The sequence below is a fragment of the Dromiciops gliroides genome, chromosome 4, assembly GCF_019393635.1.
Source record: "Dromiciops gliroides isolate mDroGli1 chromosome 4, mDroGli1.pri, whole genome shotgun sequence".
Lineage (NCBI taxonomy): Eukaryota > Metazoa > Chordata > Mammalia > Microbiotheria > Microbiotheriidae > Dromiciops > Dromiciops gliroides.
In genome coordinates this window covers 345,829,983-345,840,263 of record NC_057864.1, presented here as the reverse complement: position 1 = coordinate 345,840,263, position 10,281 = coordinate 345,829,983, and positions in this window count along the sequence as shown.

Genomic DNA, 10,281 nt, shown 5'->3' with positions numbered 1-10,281 from the left:
AACATTTAATTTATCTGCCCCAGGTGTCTTTGCTACTTTCAGATTAACAAAGCATCAGTGGGGTGAGTACAGATTCAAGATCCATGGCCACATTAATATTTATCCTACCATGATACCATAACTTTCCTATGTGACTGTGAGGTATTTCCTTCACCTTAACAGGAAAAGACTAACTTCCTATATGCTACCTGCTTATGACAGGTCGATATCTATGATTTCAACAGAGAATTTCCCCACTATCCATGCAGACCAATCAACCATGACTTAGCTGTAAATCATAATCTTGGAAGTTGAAGCTCAGAAAAGTGAAGTGACCCATCAAGGATCACAAAGTAGTAAATATCAGTGACACCAAATGGCTAAATAAAATACTTCAAGAAGGTAGCAACTCACAAAAATGAAGTTCATTGAAATAATAATACCACGGTACATCAAACACTTTGCAGTTTACAAAATGCCTGTGTAAACGTTACCTCTTTTAACTTTCACAACTCTATGAATTATTTACAAATGAGGAAACTGAGGCTCAGAGAAATGATTATGTCTATTCCATTTTGCTGGACTACATGTGTTATATAAATGGAAAAAATAGGGGACAACTAGGTGGTGCAGTGGATAGAGCACCAGCCCTGGATTCAGGAGGACCTGAGTTCAAATCCAGCCTTAGACACATGACGCTTACTAGCTGTGTGACCCTAAGCAAGTCACTTAACCCTCATTGCCCCCCCCAAAAAGAGAGAGAGAAAACAAAATATAAATAGAATAAAAATAATTCATATCAGTATGTCAACATGTACTAATTAAGCACTTAAACTGTGTCAGGATTTGTACTAAGCACTGTGAATACCAAAAAAGGCAAAAATAAGATCCCTGCCTTCAAGAAGCTTACATTCTCATGAGGGAGACATATGCAAGATACATACAGTGTAAAGAGAAGATAAGCTCAGGGGAAACGCATTACCAGTGGGGGAAACTGGGAAAAACCTCCTGAGGAAGGTGGAATTTGAGCTCAGACGAGAAGAAAGTGAGAAAAATCATTTTCATTTTGCTTGGTGGAGTTCAGATAAAATTGGGACAAGTCACTGTCCTGCTATTTTCCCTTTATATTTAATGCTCTGCGGACTATCATACAGGTAAATAAAATGTGTAGTTGGACAAAAGTATTATGATGAAAGCTTAGCTTCTGCCCAGGAAAGCAACACAGAGGGCTCTTCCAAAGGTCCAGGATCACAGACTCAGCCCTAAAAGAGGTGCCACCCAAGCCAGCAATGCCACATTTCTTAGAGCAGATCACTGGAAGAATGGCTTTTAAAAAGAGAGAGAAAGAGCTATTTATGGGGCCAGGGATGCCTAAGACACAAACCAAAAGAGAAAAATTACTCTAAGCTAAAGAAGACAGCAACCACTATTAAAAACTATTATCAGAAAGAAGGAAACATACATTTATTAGGTGCCTACTGTGTGCCAGGCACTGTACTAAGTGTTTTACAAATATGTCCTTTGATCCTCAAAACAACCTTAGGAGGTGGGTGCAATTATTATCCCCATTTTATAGTTCAGGAAACTGAGGCAGGCACAGGTTAAATGACTTGTCTAATAGCATAAAGTGAGTAAATGCCTGGGGCTGGATTTGAACTCAGGTATTCCTGACTCTAGGCCCAATATTGCATTCACTGCTGCAGCATCACCTCCCTTCCAGGGAAAGCTTGTAAGTGGCAAACCAAGAATTTGAACCCAGATCTTCTGACTAGAACTATATTATTACATTAATTTGCCTCCCATGATAGAATATAATCACTAATGTGTATATAATAATAATTTGTCTAAATATAGAGTAGTCCTCCTTACCCAAGGAACTGAAATACAGCTGAGGTAGATGCCTGTAGGAGAACACAGAAATCATCAGTGTATTCCGATCCCAGATCTATTGAATGATATGATTATGCCTGAAAAGGCAGTCTCCTGCTCTCTTCATTATAAAGAAGGAGGTGAAGAGGAACACTCCGAAGTGAGAGATGAGTGGATGGGCTAGCTTTAATGGTTGTAGAAGACTGTCTCCTGAGAATGAAAATGCTACCACTCTTACCTCACTGACCCTTACATCTCTCTGACTCTAATAGCCTGTATTCCTAATCCTTATCTCTTAACAGGTTTTTTCACTTATAATATCTACCACGTGTCCTCAAAAGAAATTGGTTTCTCCAAGATATCATTATGTTTGTGTATTTCTGGGAGGATTTAAATGCAGATGATGAAGACTATGGTCATCCAGGTACAGAGACAAACAGATAGAAACAGAGACAGTCACAAAGAAATATATGGTATTTCTAATCACCAAGGTCACCAGGTAGGGGATTGAGATGAACCAAAGATATATTACTGGTTCATAATTACTTTTCTCTCAGAAGCAAAGACCAAGTGAATCCAGCACAAGATGAGCCAGCAGTCTTCTGGTGGGAGTAGATTTGATAAATAGGTAGGAGTCCATCCAGTCTGAGTGAAGGGCCTCAAGCAAATTTTCTTACATCCTCTATAAGCCCAAAACAAGTTTAAGGAAACTCCCACACACACAAACCCCTCAAATGCCAGGCTCTTGACCAATGGGAAAATCATACCTAAGGAGAAGGGAGGAATTGTAAAAGTAATGACTGAACCCATACAAAGGCAGAGGCCATTAGTATTTTGCAGTTTATAAAGCATTTTCCCCTCAATAACCTTGTAAGGTATTTATCAGCCTTTGACAAATTGTGTTTCAGATTGCTAAGTTTTTCTTTCCCCAAGAAATACTTCACTGCCTATGGTATAAAATACAAACTCATTAGCCTGGTATTCAAGGACCTGATCCCACCTAACTTTCCTACTTTAGCATCCACTACCCACTGACCATGGGGTAACTGGGTGGCACAGTGGAGAGTGCTGGGCCTGGAGTCAAGAAGACTCTTTTTCCTGAATCCAAATGTGATCTCAGACACTTAATAGCTGTGTGTCCCTGGGAAAGCCACTTAACCCTGTTTGCCTCAGTTTTCTCATCTGTAAAATGAACTGAAAAAGGAAATGGCAAATCGCTCCAGCATCTTTGACAAGAAAACACCAAAAAGGGGTCATGAAGAATCAGGAATCACTGAAAAAATGACTGAACAACAACAAAACAAAAACACTCTACTCAAAGAGATTCATAGGATCCTCTGAACACACAATTGTGATTTCTCCTCTAGGCCTTTGTCTGACAGTTCCCTTTTCCCCCTCCTATGCCAGTCTTACTCATTCCTCAAAGCTCTGTTCTTACCCTCAAGAACCCTTCCTGAGACTAATCAAGGTCACAGTGATTTCAATTTCCTCTAAACTCATAGTGTCTAGTGCTTTTCTGGTATAGTAATTAATCCAGTACCATTTTGTGACACAGAAGTCAATTCATTAAGCACCAGATACATGTAAAATTCTATCCTGAGATAAGAACTAGGGGAATCACAGATCACAATGAATCTCAGAATGTTAGAGCTGGAAGGCATTTTGGTCATAATCTAGTTCAGTAAGCCTTCAAATAAACATTTGTTCATCATTCGATTCTATGCCACCCATGGTGCCTTGGGTTTTTTAGGCCATCAGAAGTAGTCTCTGTTCTTGCCCATGTTCACACACTGTAAAGTAGCATGTGGCCTAGAAACTCTGGAATGTTCTAAATTAGCATCAAATATTTCATCAGAAGAAGTTGGGTAAGTGAACCTAATAAATATGAGATAGGCTGTCCCAATCTCTTTTGTGAATTTATTTCCACAATGTATTCCCAAATGTCACAATTCACCATTTGAAATAGCCATTTTAAGGTACCCACTTCAATGATGTTGAGAAAACTAAAATACCATAAGACAGAAAGAGATGTATAGAGGCTTAGGATAAAAACAAGCTATTCAGAGCCACAATGTGAAAGAAGCTCCCATTCCCTAAAGGGAAAAAGCAATCTACCTACTTTCAATATACATTGCTTACTAATATTTTCAGCAAATCTTTAAGGCACATGAGGTCTTTTGAGCTGATAGTGGGAACAGATAGGAATGGCTTTTTCACAGTCATAAATCATATTTATTGATTCAACAGAGAAAGAACTCAGGTGAAGCATCAAAATTACCTGATAACAATGTCCAAATGTATTTCAAGCCAGGGGGGACAGGGGGCAAATGATTCTGTGCAAAACCAAAGGACCATGATCAATTCATTAGGGAATTTAGAGCTTGGATCATCAGTGAGGATTATAGATTGGATTTTAATGCACTTTCAGTAAATTCAGAAGAAATTTTTTAGGCAGCATAGAAGAATAAAAGTTAGGCAGCAAAATCAAGACTTAGGGATGCCCCTGAAAATTATAGAGTGGTTAGTTTAACTTCAATCTGAGAGAAAGAAAGGCCCTATTTTTAGAAGTCAGGAACACGAAAGGACAAAGCTTACTTTGATTAAGGGGAACTAGCCTGGTTGCAGAAAAATACGGTCATGTTTCACTAACAGGTAATAAGAGATGTCATTTGAAGATATTAAAGCTGAGGTGGACAAAAAGAAGATAGCCAGCATTATAATTAGATTTTCACAAAAAAAAAAATATGAGAGTTTCACACCTGGAGCTAAAGGTCAAAAGGGCAAAGACAGGAAAATGTTAGGAAGGAGACTTACAGCACACACGTAATACTTGACTCTAAGATAAAAATAAGTAGGATCATTCGAGGGCTCCTATGCTAATGTCCTGAATATGAAATGATTTCACTTTTCTGTGACATTTTATTTCCAACGTCAATAAGGAAGTTACAATTTGGCTAGAAACATCTGGTAGGGAAAGTAGCATGGTGGAAAGAATACTAGCCCTGGAGTCAAGAGATACCTAAGCTTGAATTCTGCCTCCAGTTACTTGTATTAGCTGTGGGAGTGCAGGTAAGTCACAACCTTTGAAGAGCTTTAGTTTGTTATCTATGGAAATAGAAATGATAAACATAGCACCTACCTCAGAGTGGTCTTGAGGCTCAAACAAAATAAGGTTCTTTATCAACCTTAAAGTCATATGTCAATGAAAGCTATTATTATTTGTTATTTCCCAAGTTAGCAAGGGTTAGTAAATTAAGAGCCTGGAATAAGGAAGACAAAGTGCAGTCAGGAACAAAACTTGTTGACTCAAAAGTTCAGTCTTCTTAGAAACAGGGTTCTATCCTTGGAAAGAGCACTGAACTTAAAGTCTGTAGAAAAGGCACCAGGCTAAAAGTACCTATTCAGCATTCACAGATGTGGCCAATTTGTTGATTTATTTTGCTTAACTCTACACACTTGTTAGAAAAAAAGGCTTTCTGGGGGCAGCTATGTGGCACAGTGGATAAAGCACTGGCCCTGGATTCAGGAGGACCTGAGTTCAAATCTGACCTCAGACACTTGGCATTTACTAGCTGTGTGACCTTGGGTAAGTGACTTAACCCTCATTGCCCTGCCAAAAGAAAAAAAAAAAAAGTCTTTCTAACTCAAGTAGGGACATGGAGGAGTTAATAGGTAGCAATAGAAATGGAAAAAAATAAATATAAATAAACATCTTAAAATGCACAGAAAAGAGGTTAGAAGAAGCCAGAAATAGAGCAATTTTATTACTATCTTGTTAAACTTAATAAAAGTTGACAGAGTAGGAGGGAACAGCTGCCTCTACATGTACTCCAATAAAACTCTAGGAAGAGCTCTGTACCAAGTAGTGATCAGGAAACTAAAGGAGAAAGTACAATAGGTCGTCTTACCAACTGAAAATAACAAATAAGACATACAGACAAATGATCAGGGCAAGAACTGTGGAAAATAAATGAGCCAGGATCAGGGTGCCTAGAAGTTTTCACTAAGCCAGCAGTGTGAGGATATCCAGAGATGAGCTTAGACTGAGCCCTGAAAGAACTCCCAGTTAGGCAAACATTACCACATTTCCCAGAGCAAGTCACTGGAAGAATGTCTAAAAAGAAAAGATAAAGAGCTATTTTTGAGGCCAAGGATGACCAAGACATAAGCTAGAAAAAGAAAATAACTCCAAAACACTTATAAGCAAATTCTCTCTCTCTCTCTCTCTCCCTCTCTTCTCTCTCTCTCTCTCTCAAATTCTCAATCTCTCTCAAATTTCTCTCTCTCTCCCCCTAGAAAATCAATTAGAATTCCTATGAGAAATGATACAAGAATTTTAAACAGTTCAAGATAGTATTTTGAAATGAAATGAGAGTGAGAGAATAAAGAATTGGAAAAGAAATTAGCTCTATGAAAGAGAGGCTTAGAGAGTGAATTAACAACTTGACCTAATTAAAAAAATTAAAACATTTCCAGGAATATTTCAACTGAAATCAATTCTCAAATTACAGGCCAAATAAAAAAAATACTTCAAACAACAAAGAGGAAAGAGTTCAAGTACCAATGTATCACAGTCAGGATCACAGAAGATTTAGCACCTAACACTACAAAGAACTGTAAAGTATGGAATAAAACATTCCAAAAAGCAAAGCTGTAGGCTTACAACCTAAAATAATTTACCCAGAAAAATTGAGTTTCATCCTACAGGAGAAAAAAATGAACCTTTAATAAAATAGTGGACTTCCAAGTATTACTGATGCAAAGACCAAGACTTAGCAGAAGCTTTGAAATACAAACATCAATTAAAGAGAAACATAAAAAGGCTAATACAAGCAAGCCACTGGAAAAAATGAAATGTTTGCATCCTAATTGAAAGTAGGAAGGTCATACACATATCCCCTAAAAATTATGATGAATCTACAGGAGCTATCAAAGGAATCAAATAAAACTGAGGACTCAGAAATGTTTTTTGTTGTTGTTGTTTTTTTGGTTTTTTATGAGTTGCTCTTCCAAGGAGAAAGGAAAGGGGATAAGAAAAGAATATACTAGAGAAGAATAGAACAGGATTAGGAAGGTGGTATTTAACTCACATGTTACAAGTAGAAGTCTGTACAAACTAGGAAAGGCTAATAGGAGTGGCTGTAACTTGAACCACATATTAAACTGATGTATGGCAAAGTGAGCAGAACCAGAACAGAACATACCATAACAACATTATAAAAATGAATGTTTTTGAGAAACTTTAAGAATTCTGATCAATACAATGATCAAGCACATTTCCAAGACCAATGATATAGAATGCTGTCTGCCTTTAAAAAAAAACCAAACATTTTACTTTTAATTTATGAAATTAAAAACCCATAATATAGTATATTTTAAAAGCTGATTATACATGAAACTGCAAGTCTGCAATGTACAACTTGCTATTGCTATTCCTTTCAAATATACAAAATTTTTTATAAATTTCTTTTTTTTTCTTCCCCCCCATCCCCCCTGAGATGGCTACCATTGGACACAAATAGGGGTGTTTATGTGTGTATACACACATACACATATGCCTTTTTTCATATGTTCTTTATAGTTAATTTGGATATTTATAATAAAAATAATTTATTCACTCAAAATCAGTTTTTTGTTTGCTTTTGGGGGTGTTTTGTTTTGTTTTGTTTTTGTGGGGTAATGAGGCTTCTGACTTGCCCAGGGTCACACAGCTAGTAAGTGTCAAGTGTCTGAGGCCCTATTTGAACTCAGGTCCTCCTAAATCCAAGGTCAGTGTTTTATCCACTGTGCTTCCTAGCTTCCCCCCACTCAAAATAATTCTTAAAACAATATTGCTACTACTGTATACAATGTTTTCCTTGTTCTGTTCATTTTGCTCTTTCCTATTTCATACAAACCTTTTCATATTTTCCCAAGATTATTTTTTTTAGTGAGGCAATTGGGGTTAAGTGACTTGCCCAGGGTCACACAGCTAGTAAGTGTTAAGTATCTGAGATCAGATTTGAACTCAGGTCCTCCTGAATACAGGGCCAGTGCTTTATCCACTGCGCCACCTAGCTGCCCCTTTTTCCAAGATTATTAACCTCATAGTTGTTATAGCACATTAATATTCCATCACAATTATATACAACTTTTTTAGGCATTCCCCAATTGATAGGCATCCCTGAAATTTCCAGTTCTTTTCCAACACAGAGTCACGATAAACATTTTAGAACATGCAGGTTCTTTTCCTTTTTCCCTAATCATCTTTGGAAACAGACTTAGTAGGAGTATTGCTGGGTCAAAGGGTATAAGTAGTTTAATAACTCTCTGGGCATAATTCCAGATAGTTCTCCAAAATGGTTAGATCAGTTCACAATTCCACCAACAATTAATTAGTATCCCAATTTTTTCACATCCCTCCAACATTTGTTGTTTTTCCCTTCGATCATTTCAGCAAATCTGGTAGGTGTAAAATGATATCTCAAGGTTGCTTTCATTTGCATTCCTCTAATCAATAATGATCTAAGGTATTTTATATGACTATAAATTGTTTGGATTTCTTTACTGGAAAACTGCCTGTTCGTATCCTTTGACCATATATCAATTGGGGAATGACTCATATTCTTTTAGATTTGACAAAGTTATATATATATATATATATTGCAGGGCAATGAGGGTTAAGTGACTTGCCCAGAGTCACACAGCTAGTAAGTGTCAAGTGTCTGAGGCCGGATTTGAACTCAGGTCTTCCTGAATCCAGGGCTGGTGCTTTATCCACTGAGCCACCTAGCTGCCTCAACTTCTTTATATATTTTAAACATTCTGTCTGCCTTCTGACAGAGAGTGATAGACATGTATTTTTGGACATGGCTAATGTGAGAATGTTTACTATGTCTATTTATATCATTTTTTCCAGTTGTGGAGTAAATGGAGTAGAAGGAGAAAAGAACAATGTTTGTTGAAAAAAATGTTCATTGAAAAAATAAAATTTAATTTAAAAAACAAATAAATTTATATATCATATGTATTTCTTTAAAATAATTTGCTTCCTTATTTCAATATATTTTGAAATCTTTGTATTTTGTATATTTTCTATTTGTTGATGACTAAGTTCACAATGAAAAAGAACATTTAAAAAATAATATTAAAGGAACCTAAACCAAGGTCCAGAGGAAGAAAACATGCTTTATAAATAATAGGAATTTAGTAAATTTATTAAATTTAATGTAAATGAATTGGACAGCATGCCTAGGATAACTAACTTTAGGTACCAACCATGTTGGTGAAGGAATAGGCTGAGAAAACAACAGTTTTATTCAAGAATATATCTATATGAATCATAATTTCAAAAAGCATGGGCTAAAGCAATGGCTCTCAAAGTATTGTCTGGGGACCTCTGAGAATTCCTGAGACTCTTTCATGGGGTCCTCAATGTCAAAACTATTTCCATAGTAATACTAAGATGTTATAATTTTGAATACAGTAAATATCAATATATATGTAACCCACATAAGCAAACTAAAACTCTTCAAGAAAATCCTAAAGAATTTTTGATAGTGTAAAAGGATCCTGAGAACTATTGACTTAGAGGAAGGCCTAAAGACTGAGAACTATGCCTAAAAAAGAAAACATCTGGAAGGGATTATCTGGGTTTTTTAAACCTATAAACAACCAACTAGGCAATGTGTGACTATATCTATAATTTATGTTGTCAGTATAATTTATATCCTAACTCTCCCTCCTCGAGTTATAAAGTTGAATAGAATACTCAGTACAATTGGATTGTACTGGACTTCAATAGACAGTCTAGGAGAAAGAGGGCTGGCATAGAAGAGACTAAGATCGGGAGCGGCTAGGTGGCTCAGTGGATAAAGCACCGGCCCTGGATTCAGGAGTACCTGAGTTCAAATATCCGGCCTCAGACACTAGCTGTGTGACCCTGGGCAAGTCACTTAACCCCCATTGTCCCGCAAAAAAAAAAAAAAAAGACTAAGATCTGGGGCAAATGAATTTGATAGAATAGTTTTTCCTCTTTTTACTAATGGGTAAGAGCAGCAAAGAGTAGATCTGAGATCTATCATTCACAGGCAGGTCAAGGCATTTTCACAGTCTTGTGCCTAAAATGTCAGCAATGGTTATACAATTTGGTTCCCAAGTGATGCCTTCACTCTAGTTCCTAAATCTTGTTTCATGTTGCCAGTAGAGTGATATTTCCCAAACTGAACTGTGACCTGAATTGGGTAATATATCTTGTTGTGCTCATTGGTTACCCCAGTTTAGAATTGTCAAAAAAGTAAATATGGGCCTAAGTCCAAACTGGGTTCCACCACTTCCAAGTACTGGTTATCATCACAGAACACAGATTGGGCTATTTCTTTCAGTTTGATGTTTTTTTAGCTGTAGGTCAGAAGTTAAGCTGTCAAAACCTCACCAAGAAAATCTATGCTTGGG